Genomic DNA, 24,878 nt, shown 5'->3' with positions numbered 1-24,878 from the left:
AGAGAGGTCACTGTCCCACAGGTTACAGAGAAGTCACTGTCCCACAGGCTACAGAGAGGTCACTGTCCCACAGGCTACATAGAGGTCACTGTCCCCCAGGCTACAGAGAGGTCACTGTGCCACAGGCTACATAGAGGTCACTGTCCCCCAGGCTACATTGAGGTCACTGTCCCCCAGGTTACAGAGAGGTCACTGTGCCACAGGCTACATAGAGGTCACTGTCCCACAGGCTACAGAGAGGTCACTGACCCACAGGCTACAGAGAGGTCACTGTCCCCCAGGTTACAGAGAGGTCACTGTCCCACAGGCTACAGAGAGGTCACTGTCCAACAGGCTTCAGAGAGGTCACTGTCCCACAGGCTACAGAGAGGTCACTGTCCCACAGGCTACATTGAGGTCACTGTCCCCCAGGTTACAGAGAGCTCACTGTGCCACAGGCTACATAGAGGTCACTGTCCCACAGGCTACAGAGAGATCACTGTCCCACAGGCTACATAGAGGTCACTGTCCCACAGGCTACAGAGAGGTCACTGTGCCACAGGCTACAGAGAGGTCACTGCCCCATAGGCTACAGAGAGGTCACTGTCCCACAGGTTACAGAGAGGTCACTGTCCCACAGGCTACAGAGAGGTCACTGTCCCACAGGCTACAGAGAGGTCACTGTCCCACAGGCTACAGAGAGGTCACTGTGCCACAGGCTACAGAGAGGTCACTGTCCCCCAGGTTACAGAGAGGTCACTGTCCCACAGGCTTCAGAGAGGTCACTGTCCCACAGGTTACAGAGAGGTCACTGTCCCACAGGCTACAGAGAGGTCACTGTCCCACAGGCTACAGAGAGGTCACTGTCCCACAGGCTACAGAGAGGTCACTGTCCCACAGGCTACAGAGAGGTCACTGTCCCACAGGCTTCAGAGAGGTCACTGTCCCACAGGCTACAGAGAGGTCACTGTCCCCCAGGTTACAGAGAGGTCACTGTCCCACAGGCTTCAGAGAGGTCACTGTCCCACAGGTTACAGAGAGGTCACTGTCCCACAGGCTACAGAGAGGTCACTGTCCCACAGGCTACAGAGAGGTCACTGTCCCACAGGCTACAGAGAGGTCACTGTCCCACAGGCTACAGAGAGGTCACTGTCCCACAGGCTTCAGAGAGGTCACTGTCCCACAGGCTACAGAGAGGTCACTGTCCCACAGGCTACAGAGAGGTCACTGTCCCACAGGCTACAGAGAGGTCACTGTCCCACAGGCTACAGAGAGCTCACTGTCCCACAGGCTACAGAGAGGTCACTGTCCCACAGGCTACAGAGAGGTCACTGTCCCACAGGCTACAGAGAGGTCACTGTCCCACAGGCTTCAGAGAGGTCACTGTCCCACAGGCTACAGAGAGGTCACTGTCCCACAGGCTACAGAGAGGTCACTGTCCCACAGGCTACAGAGGTCACTGTCCCACAGGCTTCAGAGAGGTCACTGTCCCACAGGCTACAGAGAGGTCACTGCCCCACAGGTTACAGAGAGGTCACTGTCCCACAGGCTTCAGAGAGGTCACTGTCCCACAGGCTACAGAGAGGTCACTGTCCCACAGGTTACAGAGAGGTCACTGTCCCACAGGTTACAGAGAGGTCACTGTCCCACAGGCTACAGAGAGGTCACTGTCCCACAGGCTACAGAGAGGTCACTGTCCCACAGGCTTCAGAGAGATCACTGCCCCACAGGCTACAGAGAGGTCACTGTCCCACAAGCTACAGAGAGGTCACTGTCCCACAGGCTACAGAGAGGTCACTGTCCCACAGGCTACAGAGAGGTCACTGCCCCACAGGCTACAGAGAGGTCACTGTCCCACAGGCTACAGAGAGGTCACTGCCCCACAGGCTACAGAGAGGTCACTGTCCCACAGGCTACAGAGAGGTCACTGTCCCCCAGGCTACAGAGAGGTCACTGTCCCACAGGCTACAGAGAGGTCACTGTCCCCCAGGCTACAGAGAGGTCACTGCCCCACAGGCTACAGAGAGGTCACTGTCCCACAGGCTTCAGAGAGGTCACTGCCCCACAGGCTACAGAGAGGTCACTGTCCCACAGGCTACAGAGAGGTCACTGTCCCACAGGCTTCAGAGAGGTCACTGTCCCACAGGCTACAGAGAGGTCACTGCCCCACAGGTTACAGAGAGGTCACTGTCCCACAGGCTTCAGAGAGGTCACTGTCCCACAGGCTACAGAGAGGTCACTGTCCCACAGGTTACAGAGAGGTCACTGTCCCACAGGTTACAGAGAGGTCACTGTCCCACAGGCTACAGAGAGGTCACTGTCCCACAGGCTACAGAGAGGTCACTGTCCCACAGGCTTCAGAGAGGTCACTGCCCCACAGGCTACAGAGAGGTCACTGTCCCACAAGCTACAGAGAGGTCACTGTCCCACAGGCTACAGAGAGGTCACTGTCCCACAGGCTACAGAGAGGTCACTGCCCCACAGGCTACAGAGAGGTCACTGTCCCACAGGCTACAGAGAGGTCACTGTCCCACAAGCTACAGAGAGGTCACTGTCCCACAGGCTACAGAGAGGTCACTGTCCCACAGGCTACAGAGAGGTCACTGCCCCACAGGCTACAGAGAGTTCACTGTCCCACAGGCTACAGAGAGGTCACTGCCCCACAGGCTACAGAGAGGTCACTGTCCCACAGGCTACAGAGAGGTCACTGTCCCCAGGCTACAGAGAGGTCACTGCCCCACAGGCTACAGAGAGGTCACTGTCCCACAGGCTTCAGAGAGGTCACTGCCCCACAGGCTACAGAGAGGTCACTGTCCCCAGGCTACAGAGAGGTCACTGTCCCCCAGGTTACAGAGAGGTCACTGCCCCACAGGCTACAGAGAGGTCACTGTCCCCCAGGCTACAGAGAGGTCACTGTCCCCCAGGTTACATAGAGGTCACTGTCCCACAGGCTACAGAGAAGTCACTGTCCCCCAGGCTACAGAGAGGTCACTGTCCCCCAGGCTACAGAGAGGTCACTGTCCCACAGGCTACAGAGAGGTCACTGTGCCGTCACTGTCCCACAGGCTTCAGAGAGGTCACTGTCCCACAGGCTACAGAGAGGTCACTGTCCCCCAGGCTACAGAGAGGTCACTGTCCCACAGGCTACAGAGAGGTCACTGTGCCGTCACTGTCCCACAGGCTTCAGAGAGGTCACTGTCCCACAGGCTACAGAGAGGTCACTGTCCCCCAGGCTACAGAGAGGTCACTGTCCCCCAGGCTTCAGAGAGGTCACTGTCCCCCAGGCTACAGAGAGGTCACTGCCCCACAGGCTACAGAGAGGTCACTGCCCCACAGGCTACAGAGAGGTCACTGTGCCGTCACTGTCCCACAGGCTTCAGAGAGGTCACTGTCCCACAGGCTACAGAGAGGTCACTGTCCCATAGGCTACAGAGAGGTCACTGTCCCACAGGCTTCAGAGAGGTCACTGTCCCCCAGGCTACAGAGAGGTCACTGTGCCGTCACTGTCCCACAGGCTTCAGAGAGGTCACTGTCCCACAGGCTACAGAGAGGTCACTGTCCCATAGGCTACAGAGAGGTCACTGTGCCACAGGCTACAGAGAGGTAATGGTGCCGTCACAGAAACACAGCTCTGTCAATAGAGGCAGAGAGATCTCGGGGATTATTTATCTGGTACAAATCCCAACTACAAAATCGAATTGATCCTCCTCAAAATGGGTAAATATCACATTTGGTTAAAACTGAAAAAGATGTGTTCCTTTTTGCTTAATATCCAGTATATAATATACAATATCCAGTATATAATATACAATATCCAGTATATAATATACAGTATATAATATACAATATACAGTATATAATATACAATATACAGTATATAATATACAGTATATAATATACAATATCCAGTATATAATGTACAATATCCAGTATATAATATACAATATCCAGTATATAATATACAATATCCAGTATATAATATACAATATCCAGTATATAATATAGAATATACAATATACAATATATAATATACAATATCCAGTATATAATATACAATATCCAGTATATCATTTACAATATCCAATATATAATATAGAATATAGAATATACAATATATAATATACAATATACAGCATATAATATACAATATACAATATATAATATACAATATACAATATATAATATACAATATACAATATATAATATACAATATACAGTATATAATATACAATATACAGTATATAATATACAGTATATAATATACAATATACAATATACAGTATATAATATACAATATACAGTATATAATATACAATATACAATATATAATATACAATATACAGTATATAATATACAGTATACAGTATATAATATACAATATACAATATATAATATACAATATACAGTATATAATATACAATATATAATATACAATATACAGTATATAATATACAATATACAGTATACAGTATATAATATACAATATACAATATATAATATACAGTATATAATATACAATATACAATATATAATATACAATATACAGTATATAATATACAATATATAATATACAATATACAGTATATAATATACAATATACAGTATACAGTATATAATATACAATATACAATATATAATATACAGTATATAATATACAATATACAGTATATAATATACAATATATAATATACAATCTGTTGCAGCTCTGTTGAAACCTGGGTCTGTACTTTGTCAATGGTAGAGATTGACCTGTTGCTCACCTCTTGGCTGCACAGTAGACTATATGATCACAGACATTGACCCTTTCTCTCTCAGCTCATTCACTGTCAAGCCACTAACACCTCTGTCTAATCACAGCCAAATGACCTTGTTCCTCAAAAGAACAGACATGGAAACCACCACACATTCACAGCCCAGTAAACTGTACAACATTCAGACATTCACAGCCCAGTCAGCTGTACAACATCAGACATTCACAGCCCAGTCAGCTGTACAACATCACACATTCACAGCCCAGTCAGCTGTACAACATCACACATTCACAGCCCAGTCAGCTGTACAACATCACACATTCACAGCCCAGTCAGCTGTACAACATCACACATTCACAGCCCAGTCAGCTGTACAACATCACACATTCACAGCCCAGTCAGCTGTACAACATCACACATTCACAGCCCAGTCAGCTGTACAACATCACACATTCACAGCCCAGTCAGCTGTACAACATCAGACATTCACAGCCCAGTCAGCTGTACAACATCACACATTCACAGCCCAGTCAGCTGTACAACATCAGACATTCACAGCCCAGTCAGCTGTACAACATCATACATTCACAGCCCAGTCAGCTGTACAACACCAGACATTCACAGCCCAGTCAGCTGTACAACATCACACATTCACAGCCCAGTCAGCTGTACAACATCACACATTCACAGCCCAGTCAGCTGTACAACACCAGACATTCACAGCCCAGTCAGCTGTACAACATCAGACATTCACAGCCCAGTCAACTGTACAACATCAGACATTCACAGCCCAGTCAACTGTACAACATCAGACATTCACAGCCCAGTCAGCTGTACAACATCAGACATTCACAGCCCAGTCAGCTGTACAACATCAGACATTCACAGCCCAGTAAACTGTACAACATCACACATTCACAGCCCAGTCAACTGCACAACATTCAGACATTCACAGCCCAGTCAGCTGTACAACATCAGACATTCACAGCCCAGTCAGCTGTACAACATCAGACATTCACAGCCCAGTAAACTGTACAACATCACAGCCCAGTAAACTGTACAACATCACACATTCACAGCCCAGTCAACTGCACAACATTCAGACATTCACAGCCCAGTAAACTGTACAACATCACAGCCCAGTGAGCTGTACAACACCAGACATTCACAGCCCAGTCAACTGTACAACATCAGACATTCACAGCCCAGTGAGCTGTACAACATCAGACATTCACAGCCCAGTCAGCTGTACAACACCACACATTCACAGCCCAGTCAACTGTACAACATCAGACATTCACAGCCCAGTCAGCTGTACAACATCAGACATTCACAGCCCAGTCAGCTGTACAACACCACACATTCACAGCCCAGTCAACTGTACAACATCAGACATTCACAGCCCAGTCAGCTGTACAACATCACACATTCACAGCCCAGTCAACTGTACAACATTCAGACATTCACAGCCCAGTCAGCTGTACAACATCACAGCCCAGTAAACTGTACAACATCACAGCCCAGTAAACTGTACAACATCACACATTCACAGCCCAGTCAGCTGTACAACATCAGACATTCACAGCCCAGTCAGCTGTACAACATCAGACATTCACAGCCCAGTAAGCTGTACAACATCACAGCCCAGTAAACTGTACAACATCACAGCCCAGTAAACTGTACAACATCACAGCCCAGTAAACTGTACAACATCACAGCCCAGTAAACTGTACAACATCACACATTCACAGCCCAGTCAGCTGTACAACATCAGACATTCACAGCCCAGTCAGCTGGACAACATCAGACATTCACAGCCCAGTCAGCTGTACAACATCAGACATTCACAGCCCAGTCAGCTGTACAACATCAGACATTCACAGCCCAGTCAGCTGTACAACACCACACATTCACAGCCCAGTCAGCTGTACAACACCACACATTCACAGCCCAGTCAGCTGTACAGCATCAGACATTCACAGCCCAGTCAGCTGTACAACATAAGACATTCACAGCCCAGTCAGCTGTACAACATCAGACATTCACAGCCCAGTCAGCTGTACAACATCAGACATTCACAGCCCAGTCAGCTGTACAACATCACACATTCACAGCCCAGTCAGCTGTACAACATCACACATCACAGCCCAGTCAGCTGTACAACATCACACATCACAGCCCAGTCAGCTGTACAACATTCAGACATTCACAGCCCAGTCAGCTGTACAACATCACACATTCACAGCCCAGTCAGCTGTACAACATCAGACATTCACAGCCCAGTAAACTGTACAACATTCAGACATTCACAGCCCAGTCAGCTGTACAACATCAGACATTCACAGCCCAGTCAGCTGTACAACATCAGACATTCACAGCCCAGTCAGCTGTACAACATCACAGCCCAGTAAACTGTACAACATCACACATTCACAGCCCAGTAAACTGTACAACATCAGACATTCACAGCCCAGTCAGCTGTACAACATCACACATTCACAGCCCAGTCAGCTGTACAACATCACAGCCCAGTAAACTGTACAACATCACACATTCACAGCCCAGTAAACTGTACAACATCACACATTCACAGCCCAGTCAACTGTACAACATTCAGACATTCACAGCCCAGTCAGCTGTACAACATCACAGCCCAGTAAACTGTACAACATCACACATTCACAGCCCAGTAAACTGTACAACATCACACATTCACAGCCCAGTCAGCTGTACAACATCACACATTCACAGCCCAGTCAACTGCACAACATTCAGACATTCACAGCCCAGTCAGCTGTACAACATCACAGCCCAGTAAACCGTACAACATCACAGCCCAGTCAGCTGCACAACATCAGACATTCACAGCCCAGTCAGCTGCACAACATCAGACATTCACAGCCCAGTCAGCTGTACAACACCACACATTCACAGCCCAGTCAGCTGTACAACATCAGACATTCACAGCCCAGTCAGCTGTACAACATCACACATTCACAGCCCAGTGAGCTGTACAACATCACAGCCCAGTCAGCTGTACAACATCACACATTCACAGCCCAGTCAGCTGTACAACATCACACATTCACAGCCCAGTCAGCTGTACAACATCACACATTCACAGCCCAGTCAGCTGTACAACATCACACATTCACAGCCCAGTCAGCTGTACAACATCACACATTCACAGCCCAGTCAGCTGTACAACATCAGACATTCACAGCCCAGTCAGCTGTACAACATCACACATTCACAGCCCAGTGAGCTGTACAACATCACAGCCCAGTCAGCTGTACAACATCACACATTCACAGCCCAGTCAGCTGTACAACATCACACATTCACAGCCCAGTCAGCTGTACAACATCACAGCCCAGTCAGCTGTACAACATCACACATCCACAGCCCAGTCAGCTGTACAACATCACACATTCACAGCCCAGTCAGCTGTACAACATCACACATCCACAGCCCAGTCAGCTGTACAACATCACACATTCACAGCCCAGTCAGCTGTACAACATCACACATCACAGCCCAGTCAGCTGTACAACATCACACATCACAGCCCAGTCAGCTGTACAACATCAGACATTCACAGCCCAGTCAACTGCACAACATTCAGACATTCACAGCCCAGTAAACTGTACAACATCACAGCCCAGTAAACTGTACAACATCACACATTCACAGCCCAGTCAACTGCACAACATTCAGACATTCACAGCCCAGTAAACTGTACAACATCACAGCCCAGTAAACTGTACAACATCACACATTCACAGCCCAGTCAGCTGTACAACATCAGACATTCACAGCCCAGTCAGCTGGACAACATCAGACATTCACAGCCCAGTCAGCTGTACAACATCAGACATTCACAGCCCAGTCAGCTATACAACATCAGACATTCACAGCCCAGTCAGCTGTACAACACCACACATTCACAGCCCAGTCAGCTGTACAACACCACACATTCACAGCCCAGTCAGCTGTACAACATCAGACATTCACAGCCCAGTCAGCTGTACAACATCACACATTCACAGCCCAGTCAGCTGTACAACATCAGACATTCACAGCCCAGTCAGCTGTACAACATCACACATTCACAGCCCAGTCAGCTGTACAACATCACAGCCCAGTCAGCTGTACAACATCACACATCCACAGCCCAGTCAGCTGTACAACATCACACATTCACAGCCCAGTCAGCTGTACAACATCACACATCCACAGCCCAGTCAGCTGTACAACATCACACATTCACAGCCCAGTCAGCTGTACAACATCACACATCCACAGCCCAGTCAGCTGTACAACATCACACATTCACAGCCCAGTCAGCTGTACAACATCACACATCCACAGCCCAGTCAGCTGTACAACATCACACATCACAGCCCAGTCAGCTGTACAACATCAGACATTCACAGCCCAGTCAGCTGTACAACACCAGACATTCACAGCCCAGTCAGCTGTACAACATCAGACATTCACAGCCCAGTCAGCTGTACAACACCAGACATTCACAGCCCAGTCAGCTGTTCAACGTCAGACATTGATACAGATTGGCCCAAAAACAGCACAGAAGATACCAGAAAGCAACCTGGAACCAAAACTGAAATACCTTTCTGGATACTACACCCACTCACAGTTAAGAAGGCATCGATCTAGCAGTAAAAAACATCAACTATATATATATATATATATATTCAGGACAACTGAAATTGATTAAAAAAAATAAAAATAAAAGATGACAGATGACGACTAGTTTGATGCAGATTGTAAAATGAAAAGGAAAAAACTTAAACCAAAAGCTCAGAGACCCAAATAATAATAATAATAAATTACACCTTAATTACTGGGAGACTTTAAAACTCTATAAACGTAAAACACTCAGAACCAACGAAAAGCACAGTACAACAGCAAGCAGCAGACACTAATTGAGGAGTCCATAAACACACAAAACCTCTGGCAAAATTGGAAAAAAACAAAACAAAAATAATAAAAATAAATAGAAACTAGAGGAATTGGTGACTTAGGAACAATCCATTTTAAAACACCCTACAACACCGTTCAAATTGACTCAAACGCAGAACAACGACAAATTCATGTGAAGTTGAATGGATTAGAAAATGCTATAAAGGACAATCAACATCCACTGGACCAGGAGCTCTATAAGAAACTAAACTATTACTGACCAGGAGCTCTATAAGAAACTAAACTATTACTGACCAGGAGCTCTATAAGAAACTAAACTATTACTGACCAGGAGCTCTATAAGAAACTAAACTATTACTGACCAGGAGCTCTATAAGAAACTAAACTATTACTGACCAGGAGCTCTATAAGAAACTAAACTATTACTGACCAGGAGCTCTATAAGAAACTAAACTATTACTGACCAGGAGCTCTATAAGAAACTAAACTATTACTGACCAGGAGCTCTATAAGAAACTAAACTATTACTGACCAGGAGCTCTATAAGAAACTAAACTATTACTGACCAGGAGCTCTATAAGAAACTAAACTATTACTGACCAGGAGCTCTATAAGAAACTAAACTATTACTGACCAGGAGCTCTATAAGACACTAAACTATTACTGACCAGGAGCTCTATAAGAAACTAAACTATTACTGATCAGGAGCTCTATAAGAAACTAAACTATTACTGACCAGGAGCTCTATAAGAAACTAAACTATTACTGACCAGGAGCTCTATAAGAAACTAAACTATTACTGATCAGGAGCTCTATAAGAAACTAAACTATTACTGATCAGGAGCTCTATAAGAAACTAAACTATTACTGACCAGGAGCTCTATAAGAAACTAAACTATTACTGACCAGGAGCTCTATAAGAAACTAAACTATTACTGATCAGGAGCTCTATAAGAAACTAAACTATTACTGATCAGGAGCTCTATAAGAAACTAAACTATTACTGACCAGGAGCTCTATAAGAAACTAAACTATTACTGATCAGGAGCTCTATAAGAAACTAAACTATTACTGACCAGGAGCTCTATAAGAAACTAAACTATTACTGACCAGGAGCTCTATAAGAAACTAAACTATTACTGACCAGGAGCTCTATAAGAAACTAAACTATTACTGACCAGGAGCTCTATAAGAAACTAAACTATTACTGACCAGGAGTTCTATAAGAAACTAAACTATTACTGACCAGGAGCTCTATAAGAAACTAAACTATTACTGACCAGGAGCTCTATAAGAAACTAAACTATTACTGACCAGGAGCTCTATAAGAAACTAAACTATTACTGACCAGGAGCTCTATAAGAAACTAAACTATTACTGACCAGGAGCTCTATAAGAAACTAAACTATTACTGACCAGGAGCTCTTTATATAAGAAACTAAACTATTACTGACCAGGAGCTCTATAAGAAACTAAACTATTACTGACCAGGAGCTCTATAAGAAACTAAACTATTACTGACCAGGAGCTCTATAAGAAACTAAACTATTACTGACCAGGAGCTCTATAAGAAACTAAACTATTACTGACCAGGAGTTCTATAAGAAACTAAACTATTACTGACCAGGAGCTCTTTATATAAGAAACTAAACTATTACTGACCAGGAGCTCTATAAGAAACTAAACTATTACTGACCAGGAGCTCTATAAGAAACTAAACTATTACTGACCAGGAGCTCTATAAGAAACTAAACTATTACTGACCAGGAGCTCTATAAGAAACTAAACTATTACTGACATGGAGCTCTATAAGAAACTAAACTATTACTGACCAGGAGCTCTATAAGAAACTAAACTATTACTGACCAGGAGCTCTATAAGAAACTAAACTATTACTGACCAGGAGCTCTATAAGAAACTAAACTATTACTGACCAGGAGCTCTATAAGAAACTAAACTATTACTGACCAGGAGCCCTATAAGAAACTAAACGATTACTGACCAAGGGCTCTATAAGAAACTAAACTATTACTGACCAGGAGCTCTATAAGAAACTAAACTATTACTGACAGGGAGCTCTATAAGAAACTAAACTATTACTGACCAGGAGCTCTATAAGAAACTAAACTATTACTGACCAGGAGCTCTATCAGAAACTAAACTATTACTGACCAGGAGCTCTATAAGAAACTAAACTATTACTGACCAGGAGCTCTATAAGAAACTAAACTATTACTGACCAGGAGCTCTATAAGAAACTAAACTATTACTGACCAGGAGCTCTATAAGAAACTAAACTATTACTGACCAGGAGCTCTATAAGAAACTAAACTATTACTGACCAGGAGTTCTATAAGAAACTAAACTATTACTGACCAGGAGCTCTATAAGAAACTAAACTATTACTGACCAGGAGTTCTTTATATAAGAAACTAAACTATTACTGACCAGGAGCTCTATAAGAAACTAAACTATTACTGACCAGGAGTTCTATAAGACACTAAACTATTACTGACCAGGAGCTCTATAAGAAACTAAACTATTACTGACCAGGAGTTCTATAAGAAACTAAACTATTACTGACCAGGAGCTCTTTATATAAGAAACTAAACTATTACTGACCAGGAGTTCTATAAGACACTAAACTATTACTGACCAGGAGCTCTTTATATAAGAAACTAAACTATTACTGACCAGGAGTTCTATAAGACACTAAACTATTACTGACCAGGAGCTCTATAAGAAACTAAACTATTACTGACCAGGAGCTCTATAAGAAACTAAACTATTACTGACCAGGAGCTCTATAAGAAACTAAACTATTACTGACCAGGAGTTCTATAAGAAACTAAACTATTACTGACCAGGAGCTCTTTATATAAGAAACTAAACTATTACTGACCAGGAGCTCTATAAGAAACTAAACTATTACTGACCAGGAGCTCTATAAGAAACTAAACTATTACTGACCAGGAGCTCTATAAGAAACTAAACTATTACTGACCAGGAGCTCTATAAGAAACTAAACTATTACTGACAGGGAGCTCTATAAGAAACTAAACTATTACTGACCAGGAGCTCTATAAGAAACTAAACTATTACTGACCAGGAGCTCTATCAGAAACTAAACTATTACTGACCAGGAGCTCTATAAGAAACTAAACTATTACTGACCAGGAGCTCTATAAGACACTAAACTATTACTGACCAGGAGCTCTATAAGAAACTAAACTATTACTGACCAGGAGCTCTATAAGAAACTAAACTATTACTGACCAGGAGCTCTATGAGAAACTAAACTATTACTGACCAGGAGCTCTATAAGAAACTAAACTATTACTGACCAGGAGCTCTATAAGAAACTAAACTATTACTGACCAGGAGCTCTATAAGAAACTAAACTATTACTGACCAGGAGCTCTATAAGACACTAAACTATTACTGACCAGGAGCTCTATAAGAAACTAAACTATTACTGACCAGGAGCTCTATAAGAAACTAAACTATTACTGACCAGGAGCTCTATAAGAAACTAAACTATTACTGACCAGGAGCTCTATAAGAAACTAAACTATTACTGACCAGGAGCTCTATAAGAAACTAAACTATTACTCACCAGGAGCTCTATAAGAAACTAAACTATTACTGACCAGGAGCTCTATAAGAAACTAAACTATTACTGACCAGGAGCTCTTTATATAAGAAACTAAACTATTACTGACCAGGAGCTCTATAAGAAACTAAACTATTACTGACCAGGAGCTCTTTATATAAGAAACTTCAGGCACTCAAATTTAAAAAAGCAAGCGGACCTGATGGTATCCTAAATGAGATGCTCAAACTCACTAGCGCAACATTTAAATTGGATATTAAATCTGTTTAATTTGATTCTGAGTGTAGGTTATTTCCCTGACATCTGGAATCAAGGACTCATAACCCCCCAACCTTTAAGAACAGAGACAAACTTTACCCTAATAATTCCAGAGGAATTTGTGTGAACAGTAATGGCAGAACAGAGCCTCTTCAACCTTAGGAAGCGAAATAAATTTGTCTTGTCACCTAAACCCCTCACAAACTTTTACAGATGCACAATTGAGAGCATCCTGTCGGGCTGTATCCCCGCCTGGTACGGCAACTGCTCTGCCCACAACTGCAAGACTCTCCAGAGGGTGGTGCGGTCTCCCCAACGCATTACCGGGGGCAAACTACCTGCCCTCCAGGACACCTACACCACCCGATGTCACAGGAAGGCCAAAAATATAATCAAGGACAACAACCACCCGAGCCACTGCCTGTTCACCCCGCTTCCATCCAGAAGGCGAGGTCAGTACAGGTGCATCAAAGCAGGGACCGAGAGACTGAAAAACAGCTTCTATCTCAAGGCCATCAGACTGTTAAATAGCCATCACTAGCACATTAGAGGCTGCTGCCTACATACTAGAAATCACTGGCCACTTTAAGGAAGGGAACACTAGTCACTTGTCGTGGAAATTTCCTGTATTTACCAAATCATGAGAGCAAACCACACACAAGTCAGAGTTATCATAAAGTCCATCTTTAATTATGATGAGCTCCATCACAACCCTGTGACTCTCAGATCAATTCAGTGTCAATAAATGAATTCTCTGAGAGTCCCTTACACATTGCAACTGAGACCCTTTATAGCAAAGACACACATAGCCAGACAGCATTGGCTATAAATTATCGTTCAGCTTTGTCTCCTAAACTATGTTCCCTATCTCGCTCTCAGGACCATAAAACAAAACCTGATCAACAGGCATATATCAAAAACACCCCTCCTGGACAAGATCACAGAGACACAGTGACTGGCACACAGACATTGTGGAGCCAAGAGATAATTGGTTTAAAAGACATGTTTACATATGAAGACAAACTTGACCCCTCCCCTTTCTGCGGCCCAAATAACTGACCTCAGAGAACAGATAACTGCAACCGGCCACCACTATGGTACAACAAGATACATTATACAAAAATAGACATTCTGATGAGAAGTATCTCACAAGCATATAATGAAAATAAAACATCTTATCTATGTTACCCAACTATTCTGATTAATCCCCAACACACATTAATAATGTTTACATATCAGGTATTACTCATCTCATATGTATATACTGTATTCTATACTATTCTACTGTATCTTAGTCTATGCATTACTCATCTCATATGTATATACTGTATTCTATACTATTCTACTGTATCTTAGTCTATGCATTACTCATCTCATATGTATATACTGTATTCTATACTATTCTACTGTATCTTAGTCTATGCATTACTCATCTCATATGTATATACTGTATTCTATACTATTCTACTGTATCTTAGTCTATGCATTACTCATCTCATATGTATATACTGTATTCTATACTATTCTACTGTATCTTAGTCTATATATTACTCATCTCATATGTATATACTGTATTCTATTCTACTGTATCTTAGTCTATGCATTACTCATCTCATATGTATATACTGTATTCTATACTATTCTACTGTATCTTAGTCTGTTCCGCTCTGACCGCTCGTCCATATGTATATAGTCTAAATTCCATTCCTACTTAGATTGGTGTGTATTGGGTATATGCTGTGTAATTTGTTAGATATTACTTGTTAGATTTTACTGCACTGTCCTCAGTGAGCACAGCCTTGGCATTGAGAAGGGTAGAAACAGGAAAACCTGGCTCCCTGTAGAGGAAAGGCTGTGCAACCACTGCACCACAGCAGAACCTGGCTCCCTGTAGAGGAAAGGCTGTGCAACCACTGCATCACAGCAGAACCTGGCTCCCTGTAGAGGAAAGGCTGTGTAACCACTGCATCACAGCAGAACCTGGCTCCCTGTAGAGGAAAGGCTGTGTAACCACTGCACCACAGCAGAACCTGAGAGACCTCTCTGATGAGGACAGGCGACCAGTCCTGTTGGGGGAGGACGCAGAGAGACCTCTCTGATGAGGACAGGCGACCAGTCCTGTTGGGGGAGGACGCAGAGAGACCTCTCTGATGAGGACAGGCTACCAGTCCTGTTGGGGGAGGACGCAGAGAGACCTCTCTGATGAGGACAGGCTACCCATCCTGTTGGGGGAGGACGCAGAGAGACCTCTCTGATGAGGACAGGCTACCAGTCCTGTTGGGGGAGGACGCAGAGAGACCTCTCTGATGAGGACAGGCTACCCATCCTGTTGGGGGAGGACGCAGAGAGACCTCTCTGATGAGGACAGGCGACCAGTCCTGTTGGGGGAGGACGAGAGAGACCTCTATGAGGACAGGCTACCAGTCCTGTTGGGGGACTGAGACCTCTCTGATGAGGACAGGCTACCTGTCCTGTTGGGGGAGGACACAGAGAGACCTCTCTGATGAGGACAGGCTACCAGTCCTGTTGGGGAGGACGCAGAGAGACCTTCTGATGAGGACAGGCGACCAGTCCTGTTGGGGGAGGACGCAGAGAGACCTATGAGGACAGGCTACCAGTCCTGTTGGGGGAGGACGCATTACTCCTCTCTGATGAGGACAGGCTACCCATCCTGTTGGGGGAGGACGCAGAGAGACCTCTCTGATGAGGACAGGCGACCAGTCCTGTTGGGGGAGGACGCAGAGAGACCTCTCTGATGAGGACAGGCTACCAGTCCTGTTGGGGGAGGACGCAGAGAGACCTCTCTGATGAGGACAGGCTACCCATCCTGTTGGGGGAGGACGCAGAGAGACCTCTCTGATGAGGACAGGCTACCCGTCCTGTTGGGGGAGGACGCAGAGAGACCTCTCTGATGAGGACAGGCTACCCATCCTGTTGGGGGAGGAAGCAGAGAGACCTCTCTGATGAGGACAGGCTACCCATCATGTTGGGGGAGGACGCAGAGAGACCTCTCTGATGAGGACAGGCTACCAGTCTTGTTGGGGGAGGACGCAGAGAGACCTCTCTGATGAGGACAGGCTACCCATCATGTTGGGGGAGGACGCAGAGAGACCTCTCTACCAGTCTTGTTGGGGGAGGACGCAGAGAGACCTGAGGACAGGCTACCCATCCTGTTGGGGGAGGACGCAGAGAGACCTCTCTGATGAGGACAGGCTACCCATCCTGTTGGGGGAGGACGCAGAGAGACCTCTCTGATGAGGACAGGCTACCCGTCTTGTTGGGGGAGGACGCAGAGAGCTGTGGGTTGGCAGAACACTACACTGCTGCCTGCCATAAGTTGAAGGACCGTGTCTGACAGACCAATCAACCTGCACATGTCCTGTATTATTGCTTATTGTTATTGTCTAACGTTTGGTCATTTTTGACCCTTGTTGATGCTGTTGTACCATTGAACATTTTGATTCTTATTATTTTCATATTGTAAATATCAAAAGTAAGCTTGGGCAATATGTACATTGTTATGTCATGCCAATAAACCGAATTGAATTGAATTGAGAGAGAAAGAGAGAGAGAGAGAGAGAGAGAGAGAGAGAGAGAGAGAGAGAGAGAGAGAGAGAGAGAGAGAGAGAGAGAGATTAAGCTCAGAGTATATCTATAATTCAATATCCAATGTCTTCACAACAAGGGGGAAAATGTATTTGATTTTAAGTTAAGGTTTTTGCTGTAATTGACTTACATTATATGCCCCATAAAACCCTTAATTAGACTACGCTTAGCCAGACTCTCTCGCTCTCATTTCAATTCAATGGGCTTTATTCGCATGGGAAACATGTTTACATCTCTCTTTCCATTTACAAAAATACAAGGAGCTGTGGACGCTCTCTGAGCTCTCCCTGTCTCTCTCTCTCCCTGTCTCTCTCCCTCCCTGTCTCTCTCCCTCCCTGTCTCTCTCTCGGTCTCTCTCTCGGTCTCTCTCTCGGTCTCTCTCTGTCTCTGTCTTTTTCTCTCTCTCTCGGTCTCTCCCTCTCTCGGTCTCTCCCTCTCTCGGTCTCTCCCTCTCTCGGTCTCTCTGTGTCTCTCTTTTTCTCTCTCTCTCGGTCTCTCCCTCTCTCTGTCTTTTTCTCTCTCGGTCTCTCCCTCTCTCCGTCTCTCTGTCTCTCTATTTTTCTCTCTCTCCCTTCCTGTCTCTCTCCCTCCCTCTCTCTCTGTCTCTCTCTCGGTCTCTCCCTCTCAATTAAATTAAATTAAATTCAATTCAAGGGGCTTTATTGGCATGGAAACGTGTTAACATTGCCAAAGCAAGTGAGGTAGATAATATACAAAAGTGAAATAAATAATAAAAATTCGCAGTAAACATTACACATACAGAAGTTTCAAAACAATAAATACAATCCAAATGTCATATTATATATATATATATATATAGTGTTTTAACAATGTACAAATGGTTAACGTACACAAGGGAAAATAAATAAGCATAAATATGGGTTGTATTTACAATGGTGTTTGTTCTTCACTGGTTGCCCTCTCTCGGTCTCTCCCTCTCTCAGTCTCTCCCTCTCTCGGTCTCTCCCTCTCTCAGTCTCTCCCTCTCTCCGTCTCTCCCTCTCTCCGTCTCTCCCTCTCTCGGTGTCTCCCTCTCTCGGTGTCTCCCTCTCTCGGTGTCTCCCTCTCTCGGTCTCTCTCGGTCTCTCCCTCTCTCGGTCTCTCACCCTCTCGGTCTCTCTCGGTCTCTCCCTCTCTCGGTCTCTCCCTCTCTCAGTCTCTCCCTCTCTCCGTCTCTCCCTCTCTCCGTCTCTCCCTCTCTCGGTGTCTCCCTCTCTCGGTGTCTCCCTCTCTCGGTGTCTCCCTCTCTCGGTCTCTCTCGGTCTCTCCCTCTCTCGGTCTCTCACCCTCTCGGTCTCTCTCGGTCTCTCCCTCTCTCGGTCTCTCCCTCTCTCAGTCTCTCTCAGTCTCTCCCTCTCTCAGTCTCTCTCAGTCTCCCTCTCTCGGTCTCTCCCTCTCTCAGTCTCTCTCAGTCTCTCCCTCTCTCAGTCTCGCTCTGTCTCTCTCTCTCAGTCTCTCTCTTAGTCTCTCTCTTAGTCTCTCTCTCACATTTGTAATGTTTTGTATGCTGTCTCTTGGTTTTAGATAAATACATGTCTGTACATAAATCTATATGAAGCTGTATAAAACCCTATGTATTACAGTGCTGCCTGTGACAGTGTGTTTGGCTCTTACTGGATGGGTATCTTGAGCAGATGAAGGTTTTTAATCATCATCTACTTGAGATGCTCTCACATCCACGTTTGCACTACATCTGTCTGAGATGGCAATTACAGGGGTACTAGACTAGTAGACTGTTGCTTCTTCAGAGTAATCAGGAGACTTGAGCGTGTGTTAAAAGTAGTGCCCTATAATTAGGGAATAGGGTGCCATTTGGGACACAAGCCGGGAATCTTGTGGAGGGATACAGTCATTTGCCAGTGGAGTGTCTCAGCCACAACTTAATATTATCAATGAGGCTTTACTTGGAGAAACTGCTGGATGGCTCAGGATCATTGCACAGGATCATTCCACAGGATCATTCCACAGAATCATTCCACGTGATCATTCCACGTGATCATTCCACAGGATCACTCCACAGGATCATTCCACAGGATCATTGCACAGAATCATTCCACAGGATCATTCCACAGGATCATTCCACAGGATCATTCCACAGAATCAAATCCACAGGATCATTCCACAGGATCATTCCACAGAATAATTCCACAGGATCATTCCACAGGATCATTCCACAGGATCAAATCCACAGGATCATTCCACAGGATCATTCCACAGGATCATTCCACAGGATCAAATCCACAGGATCATTCCACAGGATCATTCCACAGGATCATTCCACGTGATCATTCCACAGGATCATTCCACAGGATCATTCCACAGGATCATTCCACAGGATCATTCCACGTGATCATTCCACAGGATCATTCCACAGGATCATTCCACAGGATCATTCCACAGGATCACTCCACAGGATCATTCCACAGGATCATTCCACAGGATCAAATCCACAGGATCATTCCACAGGATCATTCCACAGGATCAAATCCACAGGATCATTCCACAGGATCATTCCACAGGATCATTCCACAGGATCATTCCACGGAATCATTCCACAGAATCATTCCTCAGGATCATTCCACGGAATCATTCCACAGGATCATTCCACAGGATCAAATCCACAGGATCATTCCACAGGATCATTCCACAGGATCATTCCACGTGATCATTCCACAGGATCATTCCACAGGATCATTCCACAGGATCATTCCACAGGATCATTCCACAGGATCATTCCACAGAATCATTCCACGGAATCATTCCACAGAATCACTCCTCAGGATCATTCCACGGAATCATTCCACAGAATCATTCCACAGGATCATTCCACAGAATCATTCCACAGGATCATTCCACAGAATCATTCCACAGCATCATTCCACAGGATCATTCCACGGAATCATTCCACAGAATCATTCCTCAGGATCATTCCACGGAATCATTCCACAGAATCACTCCTCAGGATCATTCCACGGAATCATTCCACAGAATCATTCCACAGGATCATTCCACAGAATCATTCCACAGGATCATTCCACAGGATCAAATCCACAGGATCATTCCACAGAATCATTCCACAGCATCATTCCACGGTAGGACACTATCACCAGCGTACAGATTTATAGATAGTATTATTATTAGAGACGTTATCCTCGGTTTCTATATGTTGGCAATATCATTGTTGACATTACGACTGAACAGAGACGATATATTTGAAACAGTAGTACCCTTAAAATGGAAAAAGAACTTCCAACCAACTCAGTCCACAAAAACAAAAAAACATATATATGTTGTTTTTAAAAAATAAATCCTCCAACCTCATTTGTCCCTCTGTTTGTCAGAAAAACCTAATTCTAATCCACAAACCTTCTCTTATCATAACGGGGCACTTTCCACCTTGATGTGTTTATTTGCATTCCATTTCACGAGGACGGATATTTTTCTCCTTCAATTATACCGAGTCAAACTTATCTTGTATTGTCATAACTTTTCTTGGATGTCAACTTTCAGGGATTCACACACAGGGGACAGCGCTGGCCTTTTGGGAGCCCTAAACCAGATTTGGTTGGGGGGCCCTTGATATGCAGTAGACAACCTTATCCAGTGCAACATACAGGAGCAATTAGGGTTGAGTACCTTGCTCAAGGGCACGTCGACATATTGTTCCTCAACCTAGTGGGTTGACAGAGCTCTGGTCAAAAGTGGAGGACTTCATTATTTGTCGCCTCGACATTTTAGTGGCCCCCTCCTCTTGACAGATCTGCACAAATTCTACACATTTTGCCATGCGGCTTGGAGAAAATGTTGCTGTTTTAAAGGTAGTTTTCTGCAATTCTACTTTTGCCACATTTTGCCATTTTGCCATGGGCGGAGGGAAAACCAATGCATTTTACTGCCAGTTTTACAGCTAATTACCTGCAATTCTACACATTTTGTAATTACTTATGCCACATTAATATTATCTGAGTGAGAATGACTAACAAAATGAATTGGGGCCCCCTGGAGTTTAGGGTCCCTGGGCACGTGCCTTGCATGCCCGGTCGGTATTCAGTCATGATAGATAGCGGGCTAAACTATCTACCAACCTAAATAATGTTATCTGACATGGCTAATTGAGTGACTGTCAGGTGACTGACAGAACAAGATAAAAACCTTTCAACACATTTTGAAAAATGTCACCTTGTGTATTCTACTCTTCTAACTCACGACAGTAAGTTTGATACCCCGACTGAGTTCGGGGCCCTCTAGCGGTAAGGGGCCCTAAACGACCGTTTCTGTCGCAGGTTTCCTGGAACCTTCCTGGATTCACAGATTGGCTGCAGTCGGCTCTTTGCCAATTTAACAGAAATGTAACATTTCCCCTCATACAGTAAAAGGATCAGTGCTGCGTACCAATTGGCATTTTATTCCCTATGTAGTGCACTACTTTTGACCAGGACCCATAGGGAATAGGATGCCATTATAGGGAATAGGAGGCGATTTGGGATGCAAGTCAGGTCCTGGCTCTAGCTACTCCCACGTGATTGATGAAAGATTAAAAGGATTGTTGAGATTGAAGGCCCGTTTAGCACCCAGCTGAGGAACAATTTCCAGTCATTGTGCCGGGGTCACTTTGCCCACCTACACCATGCAGATGACATTACTCACTGAGGAACACTGGGTCTGCGTTTGAAATGGCACCCTATCCCCTATTGGCACTGGTCAAAAGTAGTGCACTATGTAGGGAATAGGGTGCCAGTCTGGACAGAACCTGGGATAATGTAAAACGGATGTGAAAGAGGGAGTATTCGACTCGGCGATGAAGAGAGAGAGAGAGACGTGAGGAACGAGGATGAGGAACAGGCAATCATTTCTAATCAGCACCTCTGGAGGACAGGTGTCAGGTTCTGGTGTTAGGTTCTGGTGTCAGGTTCTGGTGTCAGGTACCGGTGTCAGGTTCTGGTGTCAGGTACTGGTGTCAGGCACTGGTGTCAGGTACTGGTGTCAGGTACTGGTGTCAGGCACTGGTGTCAGGTACTGGTGTCAGGTACCGGTGTTAGGTTCTGGTGTCAGGTTCCAGTGTCAGGTTCCGGTGTCAGGTTCTGGTGTCAGGTACCGGTGTCAGGTTCTGGTGTCAGGTTTTGGTGTCAGGTACTGGTGTCAGGTTCTGGTGTTAGGTTCTGGTGTCAGGTTCTGGTGTCAGGTTCTGGTGTCAGGTTCTGGTGTCAGGTTCTGGTGTCAGGTACCGGTGTCAGGTTCTGGTGTCAGGTACTGGTGTCAGGCACTGGTGTCAGGTACTGGTGTCAGGTACCGGTGTTAGGTTCTGGTGTCATATTCCAGTGTCAGGTTCCGGTGTCAGGTTCTGGTGTCAGGTACCGGTGTCAGGTTCTGGTGTCAGGTTTTGGTGTCAGGTTCTGGTGTCAGGTTCTGGTGTCAGGTACCGGTGTCAGGTTTTGGTGTCAGGTTCTGGTGTCAGGTTCTGGTGTCAGGTACTGGTGTCAGGCACTGGTGTCAGGTTCTGGTGTCAGGTACCGGTGTTAGGTTCTGGTGTCAGATTCCAGTGTCAGGTTCCGGTGTCAGGTTCTGGTGTCAGGTACCGGTGTCAGGTTCTGGTGTCAGGTTCTGGTGTCAGGTTCTGGTGTCAGGTTCTGGTGTCAGGTTCTGGTGTCAGGTACTGGTGTCAGGTACCGGTGTTAGGTTCTGGTGTCAGATTCCAGTGTCAGGTTCCGGTGTCAGGTTCTGGTGTCAGGTTCTGGTGTCAGGTTCTGGTGTCAGGTACCGGTGTCAGGTTCTGGTGTCAGGTACCGGTGTCAGGTTTTGGTGTCAGGTTCTGGTGTCAGGTTCTGGTGTCAGGTTCTGGTGTCAGGTTCTGGTGTCAGGTTCTGGTGTCAGGTCACGGTGTCAGGTTCTGGTGTCAGGTTCTGGTGTCAGGTTCTGGTGTCAGGTACCGGTGTCAGGTTTTGGTGTCAGGTTCTGGTGTCAGGTTCTGGTGTCAGGTACCGGTGTCAGGTTCTGGTGTCAGGTACCGGTGTCAGGTTTTGGTGTCAGGTTCTGGTGTCAGGTTCTGGTGTCAGGTTCTGGTGTCAGGTCACGGTGTCAGGTTCTGGTGTCAGGTTCTGGTGTCAGGTACCGGTGTCAGGTTCTGGTGTCAGGTTCTGGTGTCAGGTACCGGTGTCAGGTACCGGTGTCAGGTTCTGGTGTCAGGTACCGGTGTCAGGTTCTGGTGTCAGGTACCGGTGTCAGGTTCTGGTGTCAGGTTTTGGTGTCAGGTTCTGGTGTCAGGTTTTGGTGTCAGGTTCTGGTGTCAGGTACCGGTGTCAGGTTCTGGTGTCAGGTACCGGTGTCAGGTTCTGGTGTCAGGTACCGGTGTCAGGTTTTGGTGTCAGGTTCTGGTGTCAGGTTCTGGTGTCAGGTACTGGTGTCAGGCACTGGTGTCAGGTACTGGTGTCAGGTACCGGTGTTAGGTTCTGGTGTCAGATTCCAGTGTCAGGTTCCGGTGTCAGGTTCTGGTGTCAGGTACCGGTGTCAGGTTCTGGTGTCAGGTTCTGGTGTCAGGTACCGGTGTCAGGTTCTGGTGTCAGGTACCGGTGTCAGGTTTTGGTGTCAGGTTCTGGTGTCAGGTTCTGGTGTCAGGTTCTGGTGTCAGGTACCGGTGTCAGGTTCTGGTGTCAGGTACCGGTGTCAGGTTTTGGTGTCAGGTTCTGGTGTCAGGTTCTGGTGTCAGGTTCTGGTGTCAGGTCACGGTGTCAGGTTCTGGTGTCAGGTTCTGGTGTCAGGTTCTGGTGTCAGGTACCGGTGTCAGGTTCTGGTGTCAGGTTCTGGTGTCAGGTACCGGTGTCAGGTTCTGGTGTCAGGTTCTGGTGTCAGGTACCGGTGTCAGGTTCTGGTGTCAGGTTCTGGTGTCAGGTTCTGGTGTCAGGTTCTGGTGTCAGGTTCTGGTGTCAGGTACCGGTGTCAGGTTCTGGTGTCAGGTTCTGGTGTCAGGTACCGGTGTCAGGTTCTGGTGTCAGGTACTGGTGTCAGGTTCTGGTGTCAGGTTCTGGTGTCAGGTACCGGTGTCAGGTTCTGGTGTCAGGTTCTGGTGTCAGGTTCTGGTGTCAGGTACCGGTGTCAGGTTCTGGTGTCAGGTACCGGTGTCAGGTTCTGGTGTCAGGTACCGGTGTCAGGTATCGGTGTCAGGTCACGGTGTCAGGTTCTGGTGTCAGGTTCTGGTGTCAGGTTCTGGTGTCAGGTACCGGTGTCAGGTTCTGGTGTCAGGTTCTGGTGTCAGGTACCGGTGTCAGGTTCTGGTGTCAGGTACCGGTGTCAAGTACCGGTGTCAGGTTCTGGTGTCAGGTATCGGTGTCAGGTTCTGGTGTCAGGTTTTGGTGTCAGGTTCTGGTGTCAGGTTTTGGTGTCAGGTTCTGGTGTCAGGTACCGGTGTCAGGTTCTGGTGTCAGGTACCGGTGTCAGGTTTTGGTGTCAGGTTCTGGTGTCAGGTTCCGGTGTCAGGTTTTGGTGTCAGGTTCTGGTGTCAGGTACCGGTGTCAGGTTCTGGTGTCAGGTTCTGGTGTCAGGTTCTGGTGTCAGGTTCTGGTGTCAGGTACCGGTGTCAGGTATCGGTGTCAGGTTCTGGTGTCAGGTTCTGGTGTCAGGTTCTGGTGTCAGGTTCTGGTGTCAGGTACCGGTGTCAGGTTCTGGTGTCAGGTTCTGGTGTCAGGTACCGGTGTCAGGTTCTGGTGTCAGGTACTGGTGTCAGGTTCTGGTGT

Source organism: Oncorhynchus keta, chromosome 18 (assembly GCF_023373465.1).
Source record: "Oncorhynchus keta strain PuntledgeMale-10-30-2019 chromosome 18, Oket_V2, whole genome shotgun sequence".
In the NCBI taxonomy this organism is placed as follows: domain Eukaryota; kingdom Metazoa; phylum Chordata; class Actinopteri; order Salmoniformes; family Salmonidae; genus Oncorhynchus; species Oncorhynchus keta.
Note: the sequence above shows the minus strand (reverse complement) of the source record.